At 33.1% G+C, this 7,924-nt stretch overlaps 1 protein-coding gene across 2 annotated transcripts in view; it reads left to right on the plus strand.

Moving 5' to 3' along the window:
- Positions 1–206: 206 nt before the first annotated feature.
- The window catches only part of LOC106468775 (muscle LIM protein 1-like), a 13,730-nt gene continuing 6,012 nt past the window's right edge, over positions 207–7,924 (plus strand). Inside the window, exon 1 of one of the 2 annotated variants that reach the window (XM_013929215.2) lies at positions 207–360. The gene's annotated coding sequence lies outside the window, so the exon portion shown is untranslated. Of the gene's footprint in view, positions 376–7,924 lie in introns of both variants that reach the window. The other variant, XM_022397138.1, reaches the window with a different exon arrangement.

Raw genomic sequence — 7,924 nt, forward strand, 5'->3', positions numbered from 1 at the left:
TTAACTCACTAAATCTACATATTTATTTTTGGGCGATAGTTGAGAAGATTGTGTACAAAAAAGGAAGAAAATTTAGTAGATTTGGGTGACCTCATCAGCAGGTCACGTACCAATTACGTAATAGGAACACTGCCCCTATATGTCAGTCTGGCGCCCACACGTCTTTTCCTGTTGTGTAGTGGAATTGCACATAGTGAAGTACGAGTTCAATCGGGCCGTGTGCAAAATGGTAAAAATTGTTCTCTCGCTCAGAAGCTTACCAAAGTTATTGAGAAAGCAAACAAGTGAGTGTTAGGTGGTTAGTTTAAGCTTTAGATTTTTTACTTTCTGACGTCCCAGTTCTCACGCAGCACCGATCAGGTAAGGCCATTTACAGTATGTATGTACTATTGTATTAAACTTGTACAAATAAAGTTATCCATAGTTTAGTTAATTATGAAAAAAACAATCCCACTATTCGTGAGTAAAAAAGTAGCCTATCTGTCTTCACTCTGGTCTATCGCTATTAAATTAGGGACTGCTTGCGCAGATAGTCCTCGTGTAGCTTTGCACGAAATTCGAAAACAAAACAAACTTTACACTAAAACAAATAAACCAATCAACATAGTATTTCAGACATAACGTTCATAACATTTGTGAACAGTTCAAATGTTATCCCTACTGGCTTTTTATTAATTAGAATATCGTTATTTAAAATAAAACTGCATGACAAGGGATGACTAATTGTGAAGTGGGTTAAAATATAGAAATATTTAATTATTTCAGAACACTGAATAGGCTAAAGTACTTTTATACCAATAAGAAGTTCTTATCTGATCAGCAATCCATTGAATGAGTTATATTAACTTGATTTTTCTTACTTTTTGTAAAATCATCTAAGTCTATCTGACATGAAAGTTACAAGACAGCGTTTCTCAAAAAGGGGTCCGAAAACCCCCAGGGGTTCGCGGGGGTATTTCTGGGGGTCCGCGATCATGTCCAAAATTTCATAAAGATACTTAAAGAAATATGGTTTATAGAATAAAAACATTTTTCGTAGAATTAAATTCCTATGAATTAAAACATTTAATTTTGGAGTATAGTTTTTTCGTGTACACAGATTATTATTTTTTTAAACAAAAACATCAATAAGTTTGGGGGTTTTGAAAAAAAAAAATTAAAAGGGGTCCTCGGGTTAAAAATTTGAGAACCGTTAGTTTAAGTTTTAGACAAGACAAGACTTTGACGAAAGCTTTAGACAAGACAAAGACAAGACTTTGACTAGAAAACGGCAACTTTCTAAAATTTAGAATTGGAGATAAATAATTCCCGGCGCATTTATATTACACTTAAACGTGGTGGTCTTCAAATATTCTGTTCGCAGATTATTAACAAGGCCTGAATTAATACGAAATATTCCCTTATCAGTTTAATAGAGGTTCGACCCATAATCTGCGGGTTCGAATCCCCGTCACACCAAACATGCTTGCCCTTCCAGCCGTGGGGGCCTTAAGATGTGACGGTCAGTCCCACTATTCGTTGGAAAAAGAGTAGTCCAAGAGTTGGCGGTGGGTGGTGATGACTAGCTGCCTTCCCTCTAGTCTTACACTGCTAAATTTTGTAGCTTTGTGCGAAATTCAAACCAAACCAGTTTAATAGAAAAAAGGTGAATACTGGTAAGCATGCTTAAGTATGGAACGCTCTGTGTCATTAAAACTACGTGTTATGAGGAGACTCGTAGTATTCAATGCTTGCGTCGTTTTTATTTGACTTTAGTTTAGTTTAGTTTCTCGGTAATCTGTTATTTTAATATTGAATTATACTTGTACATGAGTTACTCACAAAGTATTAATACTGATTATGTAACGCTTCTAACAGTATAATAAAATAATTTAAAAGAACTACAATATTATGAACATTTATTTATTATGACAAAACATTTAGCCTGACCTCTTTCCGAACCAGTTCTACCCTAGGCGATCTGGGAAGGAGATGAATAACAAGCCACAGACGAGAATGTGGTCAGAAATTTGGGACAGGATATTAACTGGGGCATGCCTGTCAATTAGTCTTATCTACTTTAAAGTGTGAATTTTTATCATTTTATGATCACTGTTAAAAAAAAAAGATTTTGTCTTTGAATAAACACATTTATTAAAATACAAAAAATGTCACGAGACGAGCAATGATTATTTAAGACTGTCTTCGCCCATTTCAGATTCAGAAAATTACTCTTTGTAAAAATTGTTTCGAAATTTATTTTTACTTAATTAACCAAATTGTTCCACAAAAATTTAAAGCCGTATTGATAACATTGATTTAAATCAATGGTTCCCAATCCTTCTTCGCTGACAACACCATAACCCACTTTCCTTGATTTGAGTGACATCCATGCTGCCACACGTTGTTTTTTATGCTCTTAGTTATTCTTCGTTTGATTGAACTCTCGCAATTTGCCGCGACACAGATTGGAAAACACTGATTTCAAGTATTTATTAACAAAACAATTTCCACAAATATTTCCAAAGTAATTTCTGCCAGTTGATGCAGTTAGTTAAATTTTATTCAGTTAAACCTAAAAACGAAAGTGAACTTCCATGTTCCAGAACCGTATTGTCTTCTCTCATTTTATACTCTTACTTAACATTTTTCAGTTTATATAAAGTGTGAGAGGAAAACGACAAAGTATTGAGATTTTTTGTTTGTTTGTGACAAATGCATGTTATTAAAATGTTAATAATATTGATTCAATAGTTGTCAAAAGCTTGATGTTCTACGTTAAAATGTTGGCCGAGAGCTGTAAATAATACAACTTTAGTTTAGTTTCAGATTCTTGGTTTGTGAACTATTTTACAGAATGTTGTTCATACTATAACTTATATTTTGGGATTAAGACAAGAATGAGGGAGAAACGAAAAGATAAAATCGTGTTTAATCGCTGATAGGAAAGTCAGTATGACGTAGCTTTCGAGGTTAAAAGGATATTTTAGATTATTACTTTAATGGAGGTTGTGATATGCAGGCATAATATGTTTCTGCCTACTTTTATTAATATCATAATTAAAAAAAATATTTTGATTCGTTTATTTCTCTGTAGTTTTGGCATAAACAGGTGATCTAGAAAACAACTGAGATTGTTTCGTTCTATTTGCTTTTGTGTCTTTGTTCTTATCTGGCAGGCAGCATCTACTTTACCCTTAGGAATGTTGCTGAAACTTCACCCATTGTGTAGAAATAAATCGTTGATGGCAATCCCCTCATTGGCCGAATGGATGATATCTAGAGTGTACTGCTTTAGTCTGTTGTGTGAAAACGACCAATCACATGGTAACGAATATCGTTTGTACATAGCTGAGGTTATCTGTTTCTGTAATTAGTATTAGTTGAAGTAATTCTTGCTTGATTATCGATGTGAATAGCTCATTGGAGGTACATCTAGAGGGAATAAAGCTGTTAATCCATTCGTAGATACAGTTGGAAGGAGATTGTTGAGTGCCTTATGCAAGTACGCTTACTGTTTTATTGTTGATGTAGTTTGCTTTGAAGTATAAATATAATATTGTTACCAATTTTACATCACATGTACAGTCTGTTTATTCTCTTAGTCTTAGCTTAAATCTCAGTCATTTAGTTAAGTTCAGATTTAATGTGTAATTATCCTGCACGAACCTCCCGTTATAAATCGGAATTATCTTATATCTGCGAGGAATTATGCTAATCTAATTCTAACGAGATTAATAGACCAGTAATTGAAAAGAAATTACAGTGTCAGGGTTTTTGTATATGGGCTGTGGGATTCTTCTACAGTAGGTGCCTGTAACTTGTTGGTGATAAATTCGAACAATAAATAAAAAGCACAAAATTAACTTGTTTTAAAACAATATATTCAAAACAAGTTAAACGCATGTACAAAAATTCTTTACTGTATAGGATACCACAGTTGTTTCCAAAAATAAATAATTTTCTTGTCAAAAGTCCACACAGGTTGGTTCAATTACTTTAGAACACCCCTTTGACAATACAAATTATTATTCTTAGCTCTGTTAAACTCACTTTAAAATATCGCCTGTTACGTGTAAACTAACGATTACACGGTCTTATCTTCACTTTCACTGACTGAACGTTTTCCGACTTATTTTACTATCTTCTCTAGAAATCGTCCGTCATGGCTAAACTGCTAATCATTCAGTCTAGATCTGTGTAATTATCTCTTACTTAACTTGTTTTCTTCTTTATTTTCATTTCTGTATATTTATAACACGACAGAAAAATCTAGAAATATCTATCCCCTAGTTGCATCAGTATTACACACAACGAGAATAATTTAGAAGCTTCGAGTAAGATGACGTCAGCAATAGTACGAAAGCCGTGTACAACAATTAAACTGCATACACAGCATGCGACTTGTACCGAGTTACGTAACGAAACTTGTCACAACTATCGTTTTTAAAATATTAACTTTTAACACTCTTGTTATGAAAACTAAATACTCATTAAATATTAAATTACTAAATAATAACTCTTAAACTAAATAGTCTTGTATAACGAACATAGAGGAAAGTGTAACGCATTGACTTATAGTGGGTATTATTAGAAAGTTCATATATGGTTACGTGTCGAGACAGGCATGTGGACTAAGTGTATTAGGTGAAAAGAAACTGAAACCTCGAGCCAGTTTCTCATTCTATCAAGTGATGTTTTTCTTGAATTACTCGAAAGTTTTGGTTGCCACATATGTCTATATATGTACATATTTTTGTACGTGTGTATCTGTATGTATATAATGTATGTAGGTTGAGAGTGGCGTGCAGGTCGTAGTCATTCATCACACTTGTGTGGCATTGGGCTTGCACGTAGGTGTATATCATAACTATCTATACAGCTGTATATTCGACTATATGATTAGGCTCAGAGATGTATATATATATATATATATATATATATATATATGTATGTATGTATGTATGTATATATATGTCTATATGTATATATATATTACCTACGCTTGTATGCAAAATAACTAAGAAGATGTATCTTGTGGTTGACCAAACATTCGTCAGTAAGTCTGATTTCAACCTGTAGTCTGTATGATTAACTTAAAATGTACATTGAAAATGATTGGTTCATGATTATTATTGAAAATGCTGAAAAAATAGACGAGTTAAAGATTTGAGCGAGTTAGTTAACTCCATGTTCATTATACGAACAAGTGAAATTTAAAAATAGGCTTAACTTTTCACTCGCTACTATACGCTGAAACATGCTATACCTCCAATGTTTATTAGGCAATGTTTTTTAAAGTTAAAACGAGGCGTTGTTTGATGTTTTAGTTACATCAGATCTCGCATAAAGGACTACTTTAGTAAAACACAGAATGTATCAAATGTCTTTTAATAAATATTTTATTAAAAGAAATTTAAATCTGAACTTTATTTTTCAAAAGTAAGTAAACATTATACATTAGTTTGTTTAATATGTATGTAAAAACTAGCCCCAAGTAAACAAATACTAATGTTAATTGTTTATTTGAGGCTAGTTTATAGATGTATATTAAACAAACAATAAGGTTCAGTACGTGAAAGCTCTAATTGAACGGTTGCCCCCCCCCACCCCAGTGGCACGACTGCGGACTTACAACGCTAGAATCCGGGTTTCGATACCAGTGGTGGGCAGAGCACAGATAGCCCATTGTGTAGCTTTGTGCTTAATTACAAACAAACTAATTAAACGGACCCTTGAAAATTCTAGAATTTTCTTGTTCACACAAAATGTGGAAACATTTATTAAAGAGAAAAGAAACACAAACTGGATGCAATTGAACAACACCTTAAAATACTTATCAAACATCTTGTTGGAGTGTCGATTTAGATGGATATTTAGTCGATATTAATGGATTGCATGTGGCGAGGAAGTTTTGGAATAACGTTTCGAGCTGCCAGCACAGTTCTTCAATATGACTCAGTTTCAGAATGATCGGATTGGTTCATATCCCCTTTATTCGTGTCTTATTTCCTGTATGGCAAGTAGTGAAGTCATTACGTAAACAGTCTAAAACGAGTGCAAAATAAAAATCAAGTAAAATAGGGCATACAAATATATGTGTAGTGATTTGTAGTTCTGATATTACTAGCAATCTCTTACATTAAGTATATTTCATTAAATGTCTTTATGGTGTGTCGTAGTAATAATTAGTTTGGTGGAGATCAAATGTTTGTTTCATTATGTATTGAATATTCTTAATTGTTTAAAGATAGTTCGTATTTCTGTTTCATTTTATAGTTCATTTACATATGGCTCGCTAAGATAGTTTATAAATGATATTTTAATATCGTATGTCTTTTGAATTTTGTGATGTAGAGTACTGAAGCGACCTCTACACTATCGTTCAATTATTAACTTGTATTACTCTAATTATCGTACACAAATGAAATGATTATCAAAAATGGAACTTGCCAATACATTTCAAAGATGCTAAGCCTAAAATGATGTGTTTGAAATAGAAAATTTAAGCATTTAGTTTTCATTTTCATTTATTGCTTTGGAAGCCTTATTTTTGATATGGCGACATGACCAGTTGTGAGGTCTGTAGTGTCTTTCAAGTACAATGTCACGATTTTAAGTTTGGGTACCATATTTGAAACATAGTGTCAATGTAAGAGGATGTGAAGGAAATATATCTTCCTCCCTTATAGGTGTTTCGCACTATTCCCTCTGTGATCATGATCGGTATTATATCACTAACGCCTTTAACATCCTCTTAACTTTTACGATCTTATCTGTTTGTTTATTTTGAGTGAAACAGCCAAACCTGAGTGGTAGGAAAATGCCACGGAAGTTTTGGATTAATGACTGACGTCACTTCCCATCACTTAGTTTTAAACCCGGTACTTTTGTCTAAACAATTCCATTATTTTTGGATTTTTATACAAACGGTAGTTCATTTATTCTAACTTTCGTTTTGAATCGAAGTTGTCAGTTGATAATGTTTAAGTCTTTCAAATGTTAATTTCTTATTTAAAAGGAAAAAAAAACACAGTATTCTTAAACATAGCGCTAGAAACTTGGTAGGAGAGCCAATTTGCCCAAAGTTGAGATTTACATGGAGATTTATAGTTGGGTTGAAATTCACTTCATATAATTTCAACTTGCTGACCATAAATATGAAGTACGTACACAGATCTGCCCCCCCCCCCCAAATAAATAGTGGCTCAGCGAGTGGACTAAAGGCTTATAATGATAAAAACCGGGTTTCGATACCCATGTATCGTAAAAAAAATACCAAACCAAAGCTGCAAGCCACCACATTATGTCTTAACATCAATATCCGTAAAGAAATGGAAACGTTGACTCTCCAAATACCTCTGGAGATTCACAATCAAGATTTCCTACAAAATCCTGAACTAGCGTTGCCGTTAAATACCAGAGCGGTTTCATTTCACAAGAACGTAACATTACATATTATTCCAACTTTCATGTGGACAGATTTTGCTAGAACAGTAACGCGAGTCCTGTGCAGTCTCCGAAGACCGATATTTTGTCAAGAGGAGTAATAGTTGCCCGTAATTGAGAGAGCAGTTAAGATAACATATTTATTTTTCAGAGGTTTTCCTTAGTTCAGACTAATTCTTGTAATTGAGAGAGCAGTTAAGATAACATATTTAATTTTCAGAGGTTTTCCTTAGTTCAGACTAATTCTTGTAATTGAGAGAGCAGTTAAGATAACATATTTAATTTTCAGAGGTTTTCCTTAGTTCGGACTAATTCTTGGAATTGAGAGAATAGTTAAAATAACATATTTAATTTTCAGAGGTTTTCCTTAGTTCGGACTAATTCTTGGAATTGAGAGAATAGTTAAAATAACATATTTAATTTTCAGAGGTTTTCCTTAGTTCAGACTAATTCTTGTAATTGAGAGAGCAGTTAAGATAACATATTTAATTTTCAG

This window comes from Limulus polyphemus, unplaced genomic scaffold (genome assembly GCF_000517525.1).
Source record: "Limulus polyphemus unplaced genomic scaffold, Limulus_polyphemus-2.1.2 Scaffold3159, whole genome shotgun sequence".
Lineage (NCBI taxonomy): Eukaryota > Metazoa > Arthropoda > Merostomata > Xiphosura > Limulidae > Limulus > Limulus polyphemus.